This window comes from Copadichromis virginalis, linkage group LG3, assembly GCF_057382275.1.
Source record: "Copadichromis virginalis isolate Kocher_CV1m ecotype Utaka linkage group LG3, C_Virginalis_male_GT1.1, whole genome shotgun sequence".
Classification (NCBI taxonomy): domain Eukaryota; kingdom Metazoa; phylum Chordata; class Actinopteri; order Cichliformes; family Cichlidae; genus Copadichromis; species Copadichromis virginalis.
This window is the reverse complement of record NC_140620.1, coordinates 58,348,404-58,366,876: the sequence shown is the minus strand read 5'-3', so window position 1 is coordinate 58,366,876 and position 18,473 is coordinate 58,348,404. Positions and strand designations below refer to the sequence as shown.

The following is an 18,473-nucleotide window of genomic DNA, read 5'->3' as shown; positions in this document are numbered from 1 at the left end:
CAAAAGCGGTTCAATGATATGAAAATGAAAGGCTTACAGCACCAGGTATTCCCAGGCAGTCTCCCATCCAAGTACTAACCAAGCCCAGCCCTGCTTAGCTTCCGAGATCAGACGAGGTCGGGCGTGCTCACGGTGGTATGGCCGTAAGCTGCTGGCTCCAGCACAATGTCTCAATTTATGGATTCAAGTGATTAGGTGGCAAGTACCTGAAGTTACGAAGACAATGCTATAACCATACCTGCATGTTTGCATAATACCCTAACCCAAAGGCTCAGTTTGGCATTTATCCAACAGCACAGGCCCTGGATTGTTGAAGATGGCCTCAGGAACCAGCACAGGGCCTGGTGTGTTGTACATGGCCACAGCAAGGAGCACAGGGCCTGGTTTGGTGAAGATGGCCTCGGCCAGAAGCGCAGGGCCTGGTGTGGTGTAAGTCGCCTCAGCCAGAAGCCACAGGCACTGGTGTGGTGTAAGTGGCCTCAGCCAGCAGCCACAGGCCCTGGTGTGGTGTAGGTGGCCTCAGCCAGCAGCCACAGGCCCTGGTGTGGTGTAGGTGGCCTCAGCCAGCAGCCACAGGCCCTGGTGTGGTGTAAGTGGCCTCAGCCAGCAGCCACAGGCCCTGGTGTGGTGTAAGTGGCCTGAGCAAGAGCCACAGGCCCTGGTGTGGTGTAAGTGGCCTCAGCCAGCAGCCACAGGCCCTGGTGTGGTGTAAGTGGCCTGAGCAAGTGCCACAGGCCCTGGTGTGGTGTAAGTGGCCTGAGCAAGTGCCACAGGCCCTGGTGTGGTGTAAGTGGCCTCAATAGCAAATAAGGCCCTGGTGTGGTGTAAGTGGCCTGAGCAAGAACCACAGGGCCTGGTTTGGTGAAGATGGCCTCGGCCAGAAGCGCAGGGCCTGGTGTGATGTGAGTGGCCTGAGCAAGAGCCACAGGCCCTGGTGTGGTGTAAGTGGCCTCAGCCAGAAGCCACAGGCACTGGTGTGGTGTAAGTGGCCTCAGCCAGCAGCAAAAGGGCCCTGGTGTGGTGTAGGTGGCCTCAGCCAGCAGCCACAGGCCCTGGTGTGGTGTAAGTGGCCTCAATAGCAACTAAGGCCCTGGTGTGGTGTAAGTGGCTTCAGCCAGCAGCCACAGGCCCTGGTGTGGTGTAAATGGCCTCAGCCAGCAGCCACAGGCCCTGGTGTGGTGTAGGTGGCCTCAGCCAGCAGCCACAGGCCCTGGTGTGGTGTAAGTGGCCTCAATAGCAACTAAGGCCCTGGTGTGGTGTAAGTGGCTTCAGCCAGCAGCCACAGGCCCTGGTGTGGTGTAGGTGGCCTCAGCCAGCAGCCACAGGCCCTGGTGTGGTGTAAGTGGCCTCAATAGCAACTAAGGCCCTGGTGTGGTGTAAGTGGCTTCAGCCAGCAGCCACAGGCTCTGGTGTGGTGTAACTGGCCTCAGCCAGCAGCCACAGGCCCTGATGTGGTGTAAGTGGCCCCAGCCGGTCACTCAGGCCCTGGTGTGGTGTAGGTGGCATCAGCCAGCAGCCACAGGCCCTGGTGTGGTGTAAGTCGCCTCAGCCAGAAGCCACAGGCACTGGTGTGGTGTAAGTGGCCTCAGCCAGCAGCAAAAGGGCCCTGGTGTGGTGTAAGTCGCCTCAGCCAGCAGCCACAGGCCCTGGTGTGGTGTAGGTGGCCTCAGCCAGCAGCCACAGGCCCTGGTGTGGTGTAAGTGGCCTCAGCCAGCAGCCACAGGCCCTGTTGTGGTGTAAGTGGCCTCAGCCAGCAGCCACAGGCCCTGGTGTGGTGTAAGTGGCCTCAGCCAGTGCCACAGGCCCTGGTGTGGTGTAAGTGGCCTGAGCAAGAGCCACAGACCCTGGTGTGGTATAATTGGCCTCAGCCAGCAGCCACAGGCCCTGGTGTGGTGTAAGTCGCCTCAGACAGAAGCCACAGGCACTGGTGTGGTGTAAGTGGCCTCAGCCAGCAGCAAAAGGGCCCTGGTGTGGTATAAGTCGCCTCAGCCAGCAGCCACAGGCCCTGGTGTGGTGTAGGTGGCCTCAGCCAGCAGCCACAGGCCCTGGTGTGGTGTAAGTGGCCTGAGCAAGAGCCACATACCCTGGTGTGGTGTAATTGGCCTCAATAGCAACTAATGCCCTGGTGTGGTGTAAGTGGCCTCAGCCAGCAGCCACAGGCCCTGGTGTGGTGTAAGTGGCCTCAGCCAGAGCCACAGGCCCTGATGTGGTGTAAGTGGCCCCAGCCAGTGCCACAGGCCCTGGTGTGGTGTAGGTGGCCTGAGCAAGAGCCAAAGACCCTGGTGTGGTGTAATTGGCCTCAATAGCAACTAAGGCCCTGGTGTGGTGTAGGTGGCATCAGCTAGCAGCACAAGACATTGGAAAACAGCCAAAAGCAATGTCGTTAATGTGCCCTCATTAATGGGGAGCTGCTTCTGGTCTTTTAATACACCCCTTCTCTGGATCAAAAGCGGTTCAATGACATGAAAATCAAAGGCTTACAGCACCAGGTATTCCCAGGCAGTCTCCCATCCAAGTACTAACCAAGCCCAGCCCTGCTTAGCTTCCGAGATCAGACGAGGTCGGGCGTGCTCAGGGTGGTATGGCCGTAAGCTGCTGGCCCCAGCACAATGTCTCAATTTATGGATTCAAGTGATTAGGTGGCAAGTACCTGAAGTTACGAAGACAATGCTATAACCATACCTGCATGTTTGCATAATACCCTAACCCAAAGGCTCAGTTTGGCATTTATCCAACAGCACAGGCCCTGGATTGTTGAAGATGGCCTCAGGAACCAGCACAGGGCCTGGTGTGTTGTACATGGCCACAGCAAGGAGCACAGGGCCTGGTTTGGTGAAGATGGCCTCGGCCAGAAGCGCAGGGCCTGGTGTGATGTGAGTGGCCTGAGCAAGAGCCACAGGCCTTGGTGTGTTGTAAGTGGCCTCAGCCAGCAGCCACAGGCCCTGGTGTGGTGTAAGTCGCCTCAGCCAGAAGCCACAGGCACTGGTGTGGTGTAAGTGGCCTCAGCCAGCAGCCACAGGCCCTGGTGTGGTGTAGGTGGCCTCAGCCAGCAGCCACAGGCCCTGGTGTGGTGTAGGTGGCCTCAGCCAGCAGCCACAGGCCCTGGTGTGGTGTAAGTGGCCTCAGCCAGCAGCCACAGGCCCTGGTGTGGTGTAAGTGGCCTGAGCAAGAGCCACAGGCCCTGGTGTGGTGTAAGTGGCCTGAGCAAGAGCCACAGACCCTGGTGTGGTGTAATTGGCCTCAATAGCAACTAATGCCCTGGTGTGGTGTAGGTGGCCTCAGCCAGCAGCCACAGGCCCTGGTGTGGTGTAAGTGGCCTCAGCCAGCAGCCACAGGCCCTGGTGTGGTGTAAGTGGCCTGAGCAAGTGCCACAGGCCTGGTGTGGTGTAAGTGGCCTGAGCAAGAGCCACAGACCCTGGTGTGGTGTAATTGGCCTCAATAGCAACTAAGGCCCTGGTGTGGTGTAGGTGGCCTCAGCCAGCAGCCACAGGCCCTGGTGTGGTGTAATTGGCCTCAGCCAGCAGCCACAGGCCCTGGTGTGGTGTAAGTGGCCTCAGCCAGCAGCCACAGGCCCTGGTGTGGTGTAAGTGGCCTGAGCAAGAGCCACAGGCCCTGGTGTGGTGTAAGTGGCCTCAGCCAGCAGCCACAGGCCCTGGTGTGGTGTAAGTGGCCTGAGCAAGTGCCACAGGCCCTGGTGTGGTGTAAGTGGCCTGAGCAAGTGCCACAGGCCCTGGTGTGGTGTAAGTGGCCTCAATAGCAAATAAGGCCCTGGTGTGGTGTAAGTGGCCTGAGCAAGAACCACAGGGCCTGGTTTGGTGAAGATGGCCTCGGCCAGAAGCGCAGGGCCTGGTGTGATGTGAGTGGCCTGAGCAAGAGCCACAGGCCCTGGTGTGGTGTAAGTGGCCTCAGCCAGAAGCCACAGGCACTGGTGTGGTGTAAGTGGCCTCAGCCAGCAGCAAAAGGGCCCTGGTGTGGTGTAGGTGGCCTCAGCCAGCAGCCACAGGCCCTGGTGTGGTGTAAGTGGCCTCAATAGCAACTAAGGCCCTGGTGTGGTGTAAGTGGCTTCAGCCAGCAGCCACAGGCCCTGGTGTGGTGTAATTGGCCTCAATAGCAACTAAGGCCCTGGTGTGGTGTAGGTGGCCTCAGCCAGCAGCCACAGGCCCTGGTGTGGTGTAAGTGGCCTCAGCCAGCAGCCACAGGCCCTGGTGTGGTGTAAGTGGCATCAGCTAGCAGCACAAGACATTGGAAAACAGCCAAAAGCAATGTCGTTAATGTGCCCTCATTAATGGGGAGCTGCTTTTGGTCTTTTAATACACCCCTTCTCTGGATCAAAAGCGGTTCAATGACATGAAAATGAAAGGCTTACAGCACCAGGTATTCCCAGGCAGTCTCCCATCCAAGTACTAACCAAGCCCAGCCCTGCTTAGCTTCCGAGATCAGACGAGGTCGGGGGTGCTCAGGGTGGTATGGCCGTAAGCTGCTGGCCCCAGCACAATGTCTCAATTTATGGATTCAAGTGATTAGGTGGCAAGTACCTGAAGTTATGAAGACAATCCTATAACCATACCTGCATGTTTGCATAATACCCTAACCCAAAGGCTCAGTTTGGCATTTATCCAACAGCACAGGCCCTGGATTGTTGAAGATGGCCTCAAGAACCAGCACAGGACCTGGTGTGTTTTACATGGCCACAGCAAGCAGCACAGGGCCTGGTTTGGTGAAGATGGCCTCAGCAAGCAGCCACAGGCCCTGGTGTGGTGTAAGTGGCATCAATAGCAACTAAGGCCCTGGTGTGGTGTAAGTGGCTTCAGCCAGCAGCCACAGGCCCTGGTGTGGTGTAAGTGGCCTCAGCCAGCAGCCACAGGCCCTGGTGTGGTGTAGGTGGCCTCAGCCAGCAGCCACAGGCCCTGGTGTGGTGTAAGTGGCCTCAATAGCAACTAAGGCCCTGGTGTGGTGTAAGTGGCTTCAGCCAGCAGCCACAGGCTCTGGTGTGGTGTAACTGGCCTCAGCCAGCAGCCACAGGCCCTGGTGTGGTGTAAGTGGCCTCAGCCAGAAGCCACAGGCACTGGTGTGGTGTAAGTGGCCTCAGCCAGCAGCAAAAGGGCCCTGGTGTGGTGTAGGTGGCCTCAGCCAGCAGCCACAGGCCCTGGTGTGGTGTAAGTGGCCTCAATAGCAACTAAGGCCCTGGTGTGGTGTAAGTGGCTTCAGCCAGCAGCCACAGGCCCTGGTGTGGTGTAGGTGGCCTCAGCCAGCAGCCACAGGCCCTGGTGTGGTGTAAGTGGCCTCAATAGCAACTAAGGCCCTGGTGTGGTGTAAGTGGCTTCAGCCAGCAGCCACAGGCTCTGGTGTGGTGTAACTGGCCTCAGCCAGCAGCCACAGGCCCTGATGTGGTGTAAGTGGCCCCAGCCGGTCACTCAGGCCCTGGTGTGGTGTAGGTGGCATCAGCCAGCAGCCACAGGCCCTGGTGTGGTGTAAGTCGCCTCAGCCAGAAGCCACAGGCACTGGTGTGGTGTAAGTGGCCTCAGCCAGCAGCAAAAGGGCCCTGGTGTGGTGTAAGTCGCCTCAGCCAGCAGCCACAGGCCCTGGTGTGGTGTAGGTGGCCTCAGCCAGCAGCCACAGGCCCTGGTGTGGTGTAAGTGGCCTCAGCCAGCAGCCACAGGCCCTGTTGTGGTGTAAGTGGCCTCAGCCAGCAGCCACAGGCCCTGGTGTGGTGTAAGTGGCCTCAGCCAGTGCCACAGGCCCTGGTGTGGTGTAAGTGGCCTGAGCAAGAGCCACAGACCCTGGTGTGGTATAATTGGCCTCAGCCAGCAGCCACAGGCCCTGGTGTGGTGTAAGTGGCCTCAGACAGAAGCCACAGGCACTGGTGTGGTGTAAGTGGCCTCAGCCAGCAGCAAAAGGGCCCTGGTGTGGTATAAGTCGCCTCAGCCAGCAGCCACAGGCCCTGGTGTGGTGTAGGTGGCCTCAGCCAGCAGCCACAGGCCCTGGTGTGGTGTAAGTGGCCTGAGCAAGAGCCACAGGCCCTGGTGTGGTGTAATTGGCCTCAATAGCAACTAAGGCCCTGGTGTGGTGTAAGTGGCCTGAGCAAGAGCCACATACCCTGGTGTGGTGTAATTGGCCTCAATAGCAACTAAGGCCCTGGTGTGGTGTAGGTGGCCTCAGCCAGCAGCCACAGGCCCTGGTGTGGTGTAAGTGGCCTCAGCCAGAGCAACAGGCCCTGATGTGGTGTAAGTGGCCCCAGCCGGTCACTCAGGCCCTGGTGTGGTGTAGGTGGCATCAGCTAGCAGCACAAGACATTGGAAAACAGCCAAAAGCAATGTCGTTAATGTGCCCTCATTAATGGGGAGCTGCTTCTGGTCTTTTAATACACCCCTTCTCTGGATCAAAAGCGGTTCAATGACATGAAAATGAAAGGCTTACAGCACCAGGTATTCCCAGGCAGTCTCCCATCCTAGTACTAACCAAGCCCAGCCCTGCTTAGCTTCCGAGATCAGACGAGGTCGGGCGTGCTCAGGGTGGTATGGCCGTAAGCTGCTGGCCCCAGCACAATGTCTCAATTTATGGATTCAAGTGATTAGGTGGCAAGTACCTGAAGTTACGAAGACAATCCTATAACCATACCTGCATGTTTGCATAATACCCTAACCAAAAGGCTCAGTTTGGCATTTATCCAACAGCACAGGCCCTGGATTGTTGAAGATGGCCTCAGGAACCAGCACAGGACCTGGTGTGTTTTACATGGCCACAGCAAGCAGCACAGGGCCTGGTTTGGTGAAGATGGCCTCAGCAAGCAGCCACAGGCCCTGGTTTGGTGTAAGTGGCCTCAGCTAGCAGCCACAGGCCCTGGTGTGGTGTGAGTGGCCTCAGCCAGCAGCCACAGGCCCTGGTGTGGTCTAAGTGGCCTCAGCCAGTGCCACAGGCCCTGGTGTGGTGTAAGTGGCCTAAGCCAGAGCCACAGGCCCTGGTGTGGTGTAAGTGGCCTCAACAGCAAATAAGGCCCTGGTGTGGTGTAAGTGGCCTGAGCAAGAACCACAGGGCCTGGTTTGGTGAAGATGGCCTCGGCCAGAAGCGCAGGGCCTGGTGTGATGTGAGTGGCCTGAGCAAGAGCCACAGGCCCTGGTGTGGTGTAAGTGGCCTCATTCAGCAGCCACAGGCCCTGGTGTGGTGTAAGTGGCCTCAGCCAGGAGCCACATGCACTGGTGTGGTGTAAGTGGCCTCAGCCAGCAGCAAAAGGGCCCTGGTGTGGTGTAGGTGGCCTCAGCCAGCAGCCACAGGCCCTGGTGTGGTGTAAGTGGCATCAATAGCAACTAAGGCCCTGGTGTGGTGTAAGTGGCTTCAGCCAGCAGCCACAGGCCCTGGTGTGGTGTAAGTGGCCTCAGCCAGCAGCCACAGGCCCTGGTGTGGTGTAGGTGGCCTCAGCCAGCAGCCACAGGCCCTGGTGTGGTGTAAGTGGCCTCAATAGCAACTAAGGCCCTGGTGTGGTGTAAGTGGCTTCAGCCAGCAGCCACAGGCTCTGGTGTGGTGTAACTGGCCTCAGCCAGCAGCCACAGGCCCTGGTGTGGTGTAAGTGGCCTCAGCCAGAGCCACAGGCCCTGATGTGGTGTAAGTGGCCCCAGCCGGTCACTCAGGCCCTGGTGTGGTGTAGGTGGCATCAGCTAGCAGCACAAGACATTGGAAAACAGCCAAAAGCAGTGTCGTTAATGTGCCCTCATTAATGGGGAGCTGCTTTTGGTCTTTTAATACACCCCTTCTCTGGATCAAAAGCGGTTCAATGATATGAAAGGCTTACAGCACCAGGTATTCCCAGGCAGTCTCCCATCCAAGTACTAACCACGCCCAGCCCTGCTTAGCTTCCGAGATCAGACGAGGTCGGGCGTGCTCACGGTGGTATGGCCGTAAGCTGCTGGCTCCAGCACAATGTCTCAATTTATGGATTCAAGTGATTAGGTGGCAAGTACCTGAAGTTACGAAGACAATGCTATAACCATACCTGCATGTTTGCATAATACCCTAACCCAAAGGCTCAGTTTGGCATTTATCCAACAGCACAGGCCCTGGATTGTTGAAGATGGCCTCAGGAACCAGCACAGGGCCTGGTGTGTTGTACATGGCCACAGCAAGGAGCACAGGGCCTGGTTTGGTGAAGATGGCCTCGGCCAGAAGCGCAGGGCCTGGTGTGGTGTAAGTCGCCTCAGCCAGAAGCCACAGGCACTGGTGTGGTCTAAGTGGCCTCAGCCAGCAGCCACAGGCCCTGGTGTGGTGTAGGTGGCCTCAGCCAGCAGCAAAAGGGCCCTGGTGTGGTGTAGGTGGCCTCAGCCAGCAGCCACAGGCCCTGGTGTGGTGTAAGTGGCCTCAGCCAGCAGCCACAGGCCCTGGTGTGGTGTAAGTGGCCTGAGCAAGAGCCACAGGCCCTGGTGTGGTGTAAGTGGCCTCAGCCAGCAGCCACAGGCCCTGGTGTGGTGTAAGTGGCCTGAGCAAGTGCCACAGGCCCTGGTGTGGTGTAAGTGGCCTGAGCAAGTGCCACAGGCCCTGGTGTGGTGTAAGTGGCCTCAATAGCAAATAAGGCCCTGGTGTGGTGTAAGTGGCCTGAGCAAGAACCACAGGGCCTGGTTTGGTGAAGATGGCCTCGGCCAGAAGCGCAGGGCCTGGTGTGATGTGAGTGGCCTGAGCAAGAGCCACAGGCCCTGGTGTGGTGTAAGTGGCCTCAGCCAGAAGCCACAGGCACTGGTGTGGTGTAAGTGGCCTCAGCCAGCAGCAAAAGGGCCCTGGTGTGGTGTAGGTGGCCTCAGCCAGCAGCCACAGGCCCTGGTGTGGTGTAAGTGGCCTCAATAGCAACTAAGGCCCTGGTGTGGTGTAAGTGGCTTCAGCCAGCAGCCACAGGCCCTGGTGTGGTGTAATTGGCCTCAATAGCAACTAAGGCCCTGGTGTGGTGTAGGTGGCCTCAGCCAGCAGCCACAGGCCCTGGTGTGGTGTAAGTGGCCTCAATAGCAACTAAGGCCCTGGTGTGGTGTAAGTGGCTTCAGCCAGCAGCCACAGGCTCTGGTGTGGTGTAACTGGCCTCAGCCAGCAGCCACAGGCCCTGGTGTGGTGTAAGTGGCCTCAGCCAGAGCCACAGGCCCTGATGTGGTGTAAGTGGCCCCAGCCGGTCACTCAGGCCCTGGTGTGGTGTAGGTGGCATCAGCTAGCAGCACAAGACATTGGAAAACAGCCAAAAGCAGTGTCGTTAATGTGCCCTCATTAATGGGCAGCTGCTTTTGGTCTTTTAATACACCCCTTCTCTGGATCAAAAGCGGTTCAATGACATGAAAATGAAAGGCTTACAGCACCAGGTATTCCCAGGCAGTCTCCCATCCAAGTACTAACCAAGCCCAGCCATGCTTAGCTTCCGAGATCAGACGAGGTCGGGCGTGCTCAGGGTGGTATGGCCGTAAGCTGCTGGCCCCAGCACAATGTCTCAATTTATGGATTCAAGTGATTAGGTGGCAAGTACCTGAAGTTACGAAGACAATCCTATAACCATACCTGCATGTTTGCATAATACCCTAACCCAAAGGCTCAGTTTGGCATTTATCCAACAGCACAGGCCCTGGATTGTTGAAGATGGCCTCAGGAACCAGCACAGGGCCTGGTGTGTTGTACATGGCCACAGCAAGCAGCACAGGGCCTGGTTTGGTGAAGATGGCCTCGGCCAGAAGCGCAGGCCCTGGTGTGGTGTAAGTCGCCTCAGCCAGAAGCCACAGGCACTGGTGTGGTGTAAGTGGCCTCAGCCAGCAGCAAAAGGGCCCTGGTGTGGTGTAAGTCGCCTCAGCCAGCAGCCACAGGCCCTGGTGTGGTGTAGGTGGCCTCAGCCAGCAGCCACAGGCCCTGGTGTGGTGTGAGTGGCCTCAGCCAGCAGCCACAGGCCCTGGTGTGGTCTAAGTGGCCTCAGCCAGTGCCACAGGCCCTGGTGTGGTGTAAGTGGCCTGAGCAAGAGCCACAGGCCCTGGTGTGGTGTAAGTGGCCTCATCCAGCAGCCACAGGCCCTGGTGTGGTGTAAGTGGCCTGAGCAAGTGCCACAGGCCCTGGTGTGGTGTAAGTGGCCTGAGCAAGTGCCACAGGCCCTGGTGTGGTGTAAGTGGCCTCAATAGCAAATAAGGCCCTGGTGTGGTGTAAGTGGCCTGAGCAAGAACCACAGGGCCTGGTTTGGTGAAGATGGCCTCGGCCAGAAGCGCAGGGCCTGGTGTGATGTGAGTGGCCTGAGCAAGAGCCACAGGCCCTGGTGTGGTGTAAGTGGCCTCAGCCAGCAGCCACAGGCCCTGGTGTGGTGTAAGTGGCCTCAGCCAGAAGCCACAGGCACTGGTGTGGTGTAAGTGGCCTCAGCCAGCAGCCACAGGCCCTGGTGTGGTGTAAGTGGCCTCAGCCAGTGCCACAGGCCCTGGTGTGGTGTAATTGGCCTCAATAGCAACTAAGGCCCTGGTGTGGTGTAAGTGGCCTGAGCAAGAGCCACATACCCTGGTGTGGTGTAATTGGCCTCAATAGCAACTAAGGCCCTGGTGTGGTGTAAGTGGCTTCAGCCAGCAGCCACAGGCTCTGGTGTGGTGTAACTGGCCTCAGCCAGCAGCCACAGGCCCTGGTGTGGTGTAAGTGGCCTCAGCCAGAGCCACAGGCCCTGATGTGGTGTAGGTGGCCTCAGCCAGCAGCCACAGGCCCTGGTGTGGTGTAAGTGGCCTCAGCCAGCAGCCACAGGCCCTGGTGTGGTGTAAGTGGCCTCAGCCAGCAGCCACAGGCCCTGGTGTGGTGTAAGTGGCCTCAGCCAGTGCCACAGGCCCTGGTGTGGTGTAAGTGGCCTGAGCAAGAGCCACAGACCCTGGTGTGGTGTAATTGGCCTCAATAGCAACTAATGCCCTGGTGTGGTGTAGGTGGCCTCAGCCAGCAGCCACAGGCCCTGGTGTGGTGAAAGTGGCCTCAGCCAGAGCCACAGGCCCTGATGTGGTGTAAGTGGCCTCAGCCAGCAGCCACAGGCCCTGGTGTGGTGTAAGTGGCCTCAGCCAGTGCCACAGGCCCTGGTGTGGTGTAAGTGGCCTGAGCAAGAGCCAAAGACCCTGGTGTGGTGTAATTGGCCTCAATAGCAACTAAGGCCCTGGTGTGGTGTAGGTGGCCTGAGCAAGAGCCACAGGCCCTGGTGTGGTGTAAGTGGCCTCAGCCAGAAGCCACAGGCACTGGTGTGGTGTAAGTGGCCTCAGCCAGCAGCAAAAGGGCCCTGGTGTGGTGTAGGTGGCCTCAGCCAGCAGCCACAGGCCCTGGTGTGGTGTAAGTGGCCTCAATAGCAACTAAGGCCCTGGTGTGGTGTAAGTGGCTTCAGCCAGCAGCCACAGGCCCTGGTGTGGTGTAATTGGCCTCAATAGCAACTAAGGCCCTGGTGTGGTGTAGGTGGCCTCAGCCAGCAGCCACAGGCCCTGGTGTGGTGTAAGTGGCCTCAGCCAGCAGCCACAGGCCCTGGTGTGGTGTAAGTGGCATCAGCTAGCAGCACAAGACATTGGAAAACAGCCAAAAGCAATGTCGTTAATGTGCCCTCATTAATGGGGAGCTGCTTTTGGTCTTTTAATACACCCCTTCTCTGGATCAAAAGCGGTTCAATGACATGAAAATGAAAGGCTTACAGCACCAGGTATTCCCAGGCAGTCTCCCATTCAAGTACTAACCAAGCCCAGCCCTGCTTAGCTTCCGAGATCAGACGAGGTCGGGGGTGCTCAGGGTGGTATGGCCGTAAGCTGTTGGCTCCAGCACAATGTCTCAATTTATGGATTCAAGTGATTAGGTGGCAAGTACCTGAAGTTATGAAGACAATCCTATAACCATACCTGCATGTTTGCATAATACCCTAACCCAAAGGCTCAGTTTGGCATTTATCCAACAGCACAGGCCCTGGATTGTTGAAGATGGCCTCAAGAACCAGCACAGGACCTGGTGTGTTTTACATGGCCACAGCAAGCAGCACAGGGCCTGGTTTGGTGAAGATGGCCTCAGCAAGCAGCCACAGGCCCTGGTGTGGTGTAAGTGGCATCAATAGCAACTAAGGCCCTGGTGTGGTGTAAGTGGCTTCAGCCAGCAGCCACAGGCCCTGGTGTGGTGTAAGTGGCCTCAGCCAGCAGCCACAGGCCCTGGTGTGGTGTAGGTGGCCTCAGCCAGCAGCCACAGGCCCTGGTGTGGTGTAAGTGGCCTCAATAGCAACTAAGGCCCTGGTGTGGTGTAAGTGGCTTCAGCCAGCAGCCACAGGCTCTGGTGTGGTGTAACTGGCCTCAGCCAGCAGCCACAGGCCCTGGTGTGGTGTAAGTGGCCTCAGCCAGAAGCCACAGGCACTGGTGTGGTGTAAGTGGCCTCAGCCAGCAGCAAAAGGGCCCTGGTGTGGTGTAGGTGGCCTCAGCCAGCAGCCACAGGCCCTGGTGTGGTGTAAGTGGCCTCAATAGCAACTAAGGCCCTGGTGTGGTGTAAGTGGCTTCAGCCAGCAGCCACAGGCCCTGGTGTGGTGTAGGTGGCCTCAGCCAGCAGCCACAGGCCCTGGTGTGGTGTAAGTGGCCTCAATAGCAACTAAGGCCCTGGTGTGGTGTAAGTGGCTTCAGCCAGCAGCCACAGGCTCTGGTGTGGTGTAACTGGCCTCAGCCAGCAGCCACAGGCCCTGATGTGGTGTAAGTGGCCCCAGCCGGTCACTCAGGCCCTGGTGTGGTGTAGGTGGCATCAGCCAGCAGCCACAGGCCCTGGTGTGGTGTAAGTCACCTCAGCCAGAAGCCACAGGCACTGGTGTGGTGTAAGTGGCCTCAGCCAGCAGCAAAAGGGCCCTGGTGTGGTGTAAGTCGCCTCAGCCAGCAGCCACAGGCCCTGGTGTGGTGTAGGTGGCCTCAGCCAGCAGCCACAGGCCCTGGTGTGGTGTAAGTGGCCTCAGCCAGCAGCCACAGGCCCTGTTGTGGTGTAAGTGGCCTCAGCCAGCAGCCACAGGCCCTGGTGTGGTGTAAGTGGCCTCAGCCAGTGCCACAGGCCCTGGTGTGGTGTAAGTGGCCTGAGCAAGAGCCACAGACCCTGGTGTGGTATAATTGGCCTCAGCCAGCAGCCACAGGCCCTGGTGTGGTGTAAGTCGCCTCAGACAGAAGCCACAGGCACTGGTGTGGTGTAAGTGGCCTCAGCCAGCAGCAAAAGGGCCCTGGTGTGGTATAAGTCGCCTCAGCCAGCAGCCACAGGCCCTGGTGTGGTGTAGGTGGCCTCAGCCAGCAGCCACAGGCCCTGGTGTGGTGTAAGTGGCCTGAGCAAGAGCCACATACCCTGGTGTGGTGTAATTGGCCTCAATAGCAACTAATGCCCTGGTGTGGTGTAAGTGGCCTCAGCCAGCAGCCACAGGCCCTGGTGTGGTGTAAGTGGCCTCAGCCAGAGCCACAGGCCCTGATGTGGTGTAAGTGGCCCCAGCCGGTCACTCAGGCCCTGGTGTGGTGTAGGTGGCATCAGCTAGCAGCACAAGACATTGGAAAACAGCCAAAAGCAATGTCGTTAATGTGCCCTCATTAATGGGCAGCTGCTTTTGGTCTTTTAATACACCCCTTCTCTGGATCAAAAGCGGTTCAATGACATTAAAATGAAAGGCTTACAGCACCAGGTATTCCCAGGCAGTCTCCCATCCAAGTACTAACCAAGCCCAGCCCTGCTCAGCTTCCGAGATCAGACGAGGTCGGGCGTGCTCAGGGTGGTATGGCCGTAAGCTGCTGGGCCCAGCACAATGTCTCAATTTATGGATTCAGGTGATTAGGTGGCAAGTACCTGAAGTTACGAAGACAATCCTATAACCCTACCTTCATGTTTGCATAATACCCTAACCCAAAGGCTCAGTTTAGCATTTATCCAACAGCACAGGCCCTGGATTGTTGAAGATGGCCTCAGGAACCAGCACAGGGCCTGGTGTGTTGTACATGGCCACAGCTAGCAGCACAGGGCCTGGTTTGGTGAAGATGGCCTCGGCCAGAAGCGCAGGGCCTGGTGTGATGTGAGTGGCCTGAGCAAGAGCCACAGGCCCTGGTGTGGTGTAATTGGCCTCAATAGCAACTAAGGCCCTGGTGTGGTGTAAGTGGCCTGAGCAAGAGCCACATACCCTGGTGTGGTGTAATTGGCCTCAATAGCAACTAAGGCCCTGGTGTGGTGTAGGTGGCCTCAGCCAGCAGCCACAGGCCCTGGTGTGGTGTAAGTGGCCTCAGCCAGAGCAACAGGCCCTGATGTGGTGTAAGTGGCCCCAGCCGGTCACTCAGGCCCTGGTGTGGTGTAGGTGGCATCAGCTAGCAGCACAAGACATTGGAAAACAGCCAAAAGCAATGTCGTTAATGTGCCCTCATTAATGGGGAGCTGCTTCTGGTCTTTTAATACACCCCTTCTCTGGATCAAAAGCGGTTCAATGACATGAAAATGAAAGGCTTACAGCACCAGGTATTCCCAGGCAGTCTCCCATCCAAGTACTAACCAAGCCCAGCCCTGCTTAGCTTCCGAGATCAGACGAGGTCGGGCGTGCTCAGGGTGGTATGGCCGTAAGCTGCTGGCCCCAGCACAATGTCTCAATTTATGGATTCAAGTGATTAGGTGGCAAGTACCTGAAGTTACGAAGACAATGCTATAACCATACCTGCATGTTTGCATAATACCCTAACCAAAAGGCTCAGTTTGGCATTTATCCAACAGCACAGGCCCTGGATTGTTGAAGATGGCCTCAAGAACCAGCACAGGACCTGGTGTGTTTTACATGGCCACAGCAAGCAGCACAGGGCCTGGTTTGGTGAAGATGGCCTCAGCTAGCAGCCACAGGCCCTGGTGTGGTGTGAGTGGCCTCAGCCAGCAGCCACAGGCCCTGGTGTGGTGTAAGTGGCCAGAGCAAGAGCCACAGGCCCTGGTGTGGTGTAAGTGGCCTGAGCAAGAGCCACAGGCCCTGGTGTGGTATAGGTGGCCTCAGCCAGCAGCCACAGGCACTGGTGTGGTGTAGGTGGCCTCAGCCAGCAGCCACAAGCCCTTGTGTGGTGTAAGTGGCCTCAGCCAGCAGCCACAGGCCCTGGTGTGGTGTAAGTGGCCTCAGCCAGTGCCACAGGCCCTGGTGTGGTGTAAGTGGCCTGAGCAAGAGCCACAGGCTCTAGTGTGGTGTAATTGGCCTCAATAGCAACTAAGGCCCTGGTGTGGTGTAAGTGGCTTCAGCCAGCAGCCACAGGCCCTGGTGTGGTGTAAGTGGCCTCAGCCAGCAGCCACAGGCCCTGGTGTGGTGTAGGTGGCCTCAGCCAGCAGCCACAGGGCCTGGTGTGGTGTAAGTGGCCTCAATAGCAACTAAGGCCCTGGTGTGGTGTAAGTGGCTTCAGCCAGCAGCCACAGGCTCTGGTGTGGTGTAACTGGCCTCAGCCAGCAGCCACAGGCCCTGGTGTGGTGTAAGTGGCCTCAGCCAGAGCCACAGGCCCTGATGTGGTGTAAGTGGCCCCAGCCGGTCACTCAGGCCCTGGTGTGGTGTAGGTGGCATCAGCTAGCAGCACAAAACATTGGAAAACAGCCAAAAGCAGTGTCGTTAATGTGCCCTCATTAATGGGGAGCTGCTTCTGGTCTTTTAATACACCCCTTCTCTGGATCAAAAGCGGTTCAATGATATGAAAAAGAAAGGCTTACAGCACCAGGTATTCCCAGGCAGTCTCCCATCCAAGTACTAACCAAGCCCAGCCCTGCTTAGCTTCCGAGATCAGACGAGGTCGGGCGTGCTCAGGGTGGTATGGCCGTAAGCTGCTGGGCCCAGCACAATGTCTCAATTTATGGATTCAAGTGATTAGGTGGCAAGTACCTGAAGTTACGAAGACAATCCTATAACCATACCTGCATGTTTGCATAATACCCTAACCCAAAGGCTCAGTTTGGCATTTATCCAACAGCACAGGCCCTGGATTGTTGAAGATGGCCTCAGGAAACAGCACAGGGCCTGGTGTGTTGTACATGGCCACAGCAAGCAGCACAGGGCCTGGTTTGGTGAAGATGGCCTCGGCCAGAAGCACAGGGCCTGGTGTGATATGAGTGGCCTGAGCAAGAGCCACAGGCCCTGGTGTGGTGTAAGTGGCCAGAGCAAGAGCCACAGGCCCTGGTGTGGTGTAAGTGGCCTGAGCAAGAGCCACAGGCCCTGGTGTGGTGTAGGTGGCCTCAGCCAGCAGCCACAGGCCCTGGTGTGGTGTAGGTGGCCTCAGCCAGCAGCCACAAGCCCTTGTGTGGTGTAAGTGGCCTCAGCCAGTGCCACAGGCCCTGGTGTGGTGTAAGTGGCCTGAGCAAGAGCCACAGGCTCTGGTGTGGTGTAATTGGCCTCAATAGCAACTAAGGCCCTGGTTTTGTGTATGTGGCCTCAGCCAGCAAATAAGGCCGTGGTGTGGTGTAGGTGGCATCAGCTAGCAGCACAAGACATTGGAAAACAGCCAAAAGCAATGTCGTTAATGTGCCCTCATTAATGGGCAGCTGCTTTTGGTCTTTTAATACACCCCTTCTCTGGATCAAAAGCGGTTCAATGACATGAAAATCAAAGGCTTACAGCACCAGGTATTCCCAGGCAGTCTCCCATCCAAGTACTAACCAAGCCCAGCCCTGCTTAGCTTCCGAGATCAGACGAGGTCTGGCGTGCTCAGGGTGGTATGGCCGTAAGCTGCTGGCCGCAGCACAATGTCTCAATTTATGGATTCAAGTGATTAGGTGGCAAGTACCTGAAGTTACGAAGACAATCCTATAACCATACCTGCATGTTTGCATAATACCCTAACCCAAAGGCTCAGTTTGGCATTTATCCAACAGCACAGGCCCTGGATTGTTGAAGATGGCGTCAGGAACCAGCACAGGACCTGGTGTGTTGTACATGGCCACAGCAAGCAGCACAGGGCCTGGTTTGGTGAAGATGGCCTCGGCCAGAAGCACAGGGCCTGGTGTGATATGAGTGGCCTGAGCAAGAGCCACAGGCCCTGGTGTGTTGTAAGTGGCCTCAGCCAGCAGCCACAGGCCCTGGTGTGGTGTAGGTGGCCTCAGCCAGCAGCCACAGGCCCTTGTGTGGTGTAATTGGCCTCAATAGCAACTAAGGCCCTGGTGTGGTGTAGGTGGCCTCAGCCAGCAGCCACAGGCCCTGGTGTGGTGTAAGTGGCCTCAGCCAGCAGCCACAGGCCCTGGTGTGGTGTAAGTGGCCTGAGCAAGAGCCACAGACCCTGGTGTGGTGTAATTGGCCTCAATAGCAACTAAGGCCCTGGTGTGGTGTAGGTGGCCTCAGCCAGCAGCCACAGGCCCTGGTGTGGTGTAAGTGGCCTCAGCCAGCAGCCACAGGCCCTGGTGTGGTGTAAGTGGCATCAGCTAGCAGCACAAGACATTGGAAAACAGCCAAAAGCAATGTCGTTAATGTGCCCTCATTAATGGGGAGCTGCTTTTGGTCTTTTTTTTTTTTTTTTTTTTTTTTTTTTAAATGACATCAGAAACAGCAGTATGCGACATTACGTGATGGCAGAGCTTCAGTTCATCCTTTGTCATTTTTTTTTTTTTTTTTTTTTTTTTTTTTTTTAAATAAATAGGACAGGGGGAATGAATGAGAGAGAGAGGGGGAGAGAAAGAAAGAAAACCCAAGGGGAGAAGAGACGGTGAGAAGGGGGGGGAAGAGAGACAAAAAAAAAAAAAAACTCCTGGGTCACCTGTATGGAGAAAAAACAAACAAACAAACAAACAAACAAACAGAGGAGACAGCAAACAACAAAGAGCAACATAATAATAGAGAAAGCAAAGCACCATCACAATAAACTAGCTAGTCATAGATATCAGTATTTACTAAGTAATAAACGATATTGTGCAGCACGCAAGATAGACAGCGCACAGTGTGCTTTGAGGCAGCAGCCAAGAAAGCTTTAGTCCGCGTCTGTGAATACCCATGTGTGCATACCTGGTATGCACACATGCTTTTGGTCTTTTAATACACCCCTTCTCTGGATCAAAAGCGGTTCAATGACATGAAAATGAAAGGCTTACAGCACCAGGTATTCCCAGGCAGTCTCCCATCCAAGTACTAACCAAGCCCAGCCCTGCTTGGCTTCCGAGATCAGACGAGGTCGGGTGTGCTCAGGGTGGTATGGCCATAAGCTGCTGGCCCCAGCACAATGACTCAATTTATGGATTCAAGTGATTAGGTGGCAAGTACCTGAAGTTACGAAGACAATCCTATAACCATACCTGCATGTTTGCATAATACCCTAACCCAAAGGCTCAGTTTGGCATTTATCCAACAGCACAGGCCCTGGATTGTTGAAGATGGCCTCAAGAACCAGCACAGGACCTGGTGTGTTTTACATGGCCACAGCAAGCAGCACAGGGCCTGGTTTGGTGAAGATGGCCTCAGCAAGCAGCCACAGGCCCTGGTTTGGTGTAAGTGGCCTCAGCCAGCAGCCACAGGCCCTGGTGTGGTGTAAGTGGCCTCAGCCAGCAGCCACAGGCCCTGG

General features: G+C 56.8%; 7 non-coding genes and 5 pseudogenes across 7 annotated transcripts; all 12 read right to left on the bottom strand.

Annotated features, from left to right (window-relative positions):
- Positions 1–30: 30 nt before the first annotated feature.
- Positions 31–149, bottom strand: LOC146715805 (5S ribosomal RNA; annotated as a pseudogene).
- A 2,325-nt stretch (positions 150–2,474) lies between these two features.
- LOC146715804 (5S ribosomal RNA) lies at positions 2,475–2,593 on the bottom strand. The gene has a single exon (XR_014919587.1). It is a non-coding gene; the product is annotated as a 5S ribosomal RNA (ribosomal RNA).
- Positions 2,594–4,359: 1,766 nt separating this feature from the next.
- On the bottom strand, positions 4,360–4,478 carry LOC146715803 (5S ribosomal RNA). Its single transcript, XR_014919849.1, has one exon. It is a non-coding gene; the product is annotated as a 5S ribosomal RNA (ribosomal RNA).
- Positions 4,479–6,410: 1,932 nt separating this feature from the next.
- Positions 6,411–6,529, bottom strand: LOC146715802 (5S ribosomal RNA). Its single transcript, XR_014919410.1, has one exon. It is a non-coding gene; the product is annotated as a 5S ribosomal RNA (ribosomal RNA).
- A 1,250-nt stretch (positions 6,530–7,779) lies between these two features.
- On the bottom strand, positions 7,780–7,898 carry LOC146715801 (5S ribosomal RNA; annotated as a pseudogene).
- Positions 7,899–9,311: 1,413 nt separating this feature from the next.
- On the bottom strand, positions 9,312–9,430 carry LOC146715800 (5S ribosomal RNA; annotated as a pseudogene).
- A 2,199-nt stretch (positions 9,431–11,629) lies between these two features.
- Positions 11,630–11,748, bottom strand: LOC146715799 (5S ribosomal RNA). Its single transcript, XR_014919913.1, has one exon. It is a non-coding gene; the product is annotated as a 5S ribosomal RNA (ribosomal RNA).
- A 1,855-nt stretch (positions 11,749–13,603) lies between these two features.
- LOC146715798 (5S ribosomal RNA) lies at positions 13,604–13,722 on the bottom strand (annotated as a pseudogene).
- A 699-nt stretch (positions 13,723–14,421) lies between these two features.
- LOC146715797 (5S ribosomal RNA) lies at positions 14,422–14,540 on the bottom strand. Its single transcript, XR_014919586.1, has one exon. It is a non-coding gene; the product is annotated as a 5S ribosomal RNA (ribosomal RNA).
- Positions 14,541–15,638: 1,098 nt separating this feature from the next.
- Positions 15,639–15,757, bottom strand: LOC146715796 (5S ribosomal RNA). The gene has a single exon (XR_014919585.1). It is a non-coding gene; the product is annotated as a 5S ribosomal RNA (ribosomal RNA).
- A 779-nt stretch (positions 15,758–16,536) lies between these two features.
- On the bottom strand, positions 16,537–16,655 carry LOC146715795 (5S ribosomal RNA; annotated as a pseudogene).
- Positions 16,656–17,999: 1,344 nt separating this feature from the next.
- Positions 18,000–18,118, bottom strand: LOC146715794 (5S ribosomal RNA). The gene has a single exon (XR_014919848.1). It is a non-coding gene; the product is annotated as a 5S ribosomal RNA (ribosomal RNA).
- Positions 18,119–18,473: the final 355 nt, after the last annotated feature.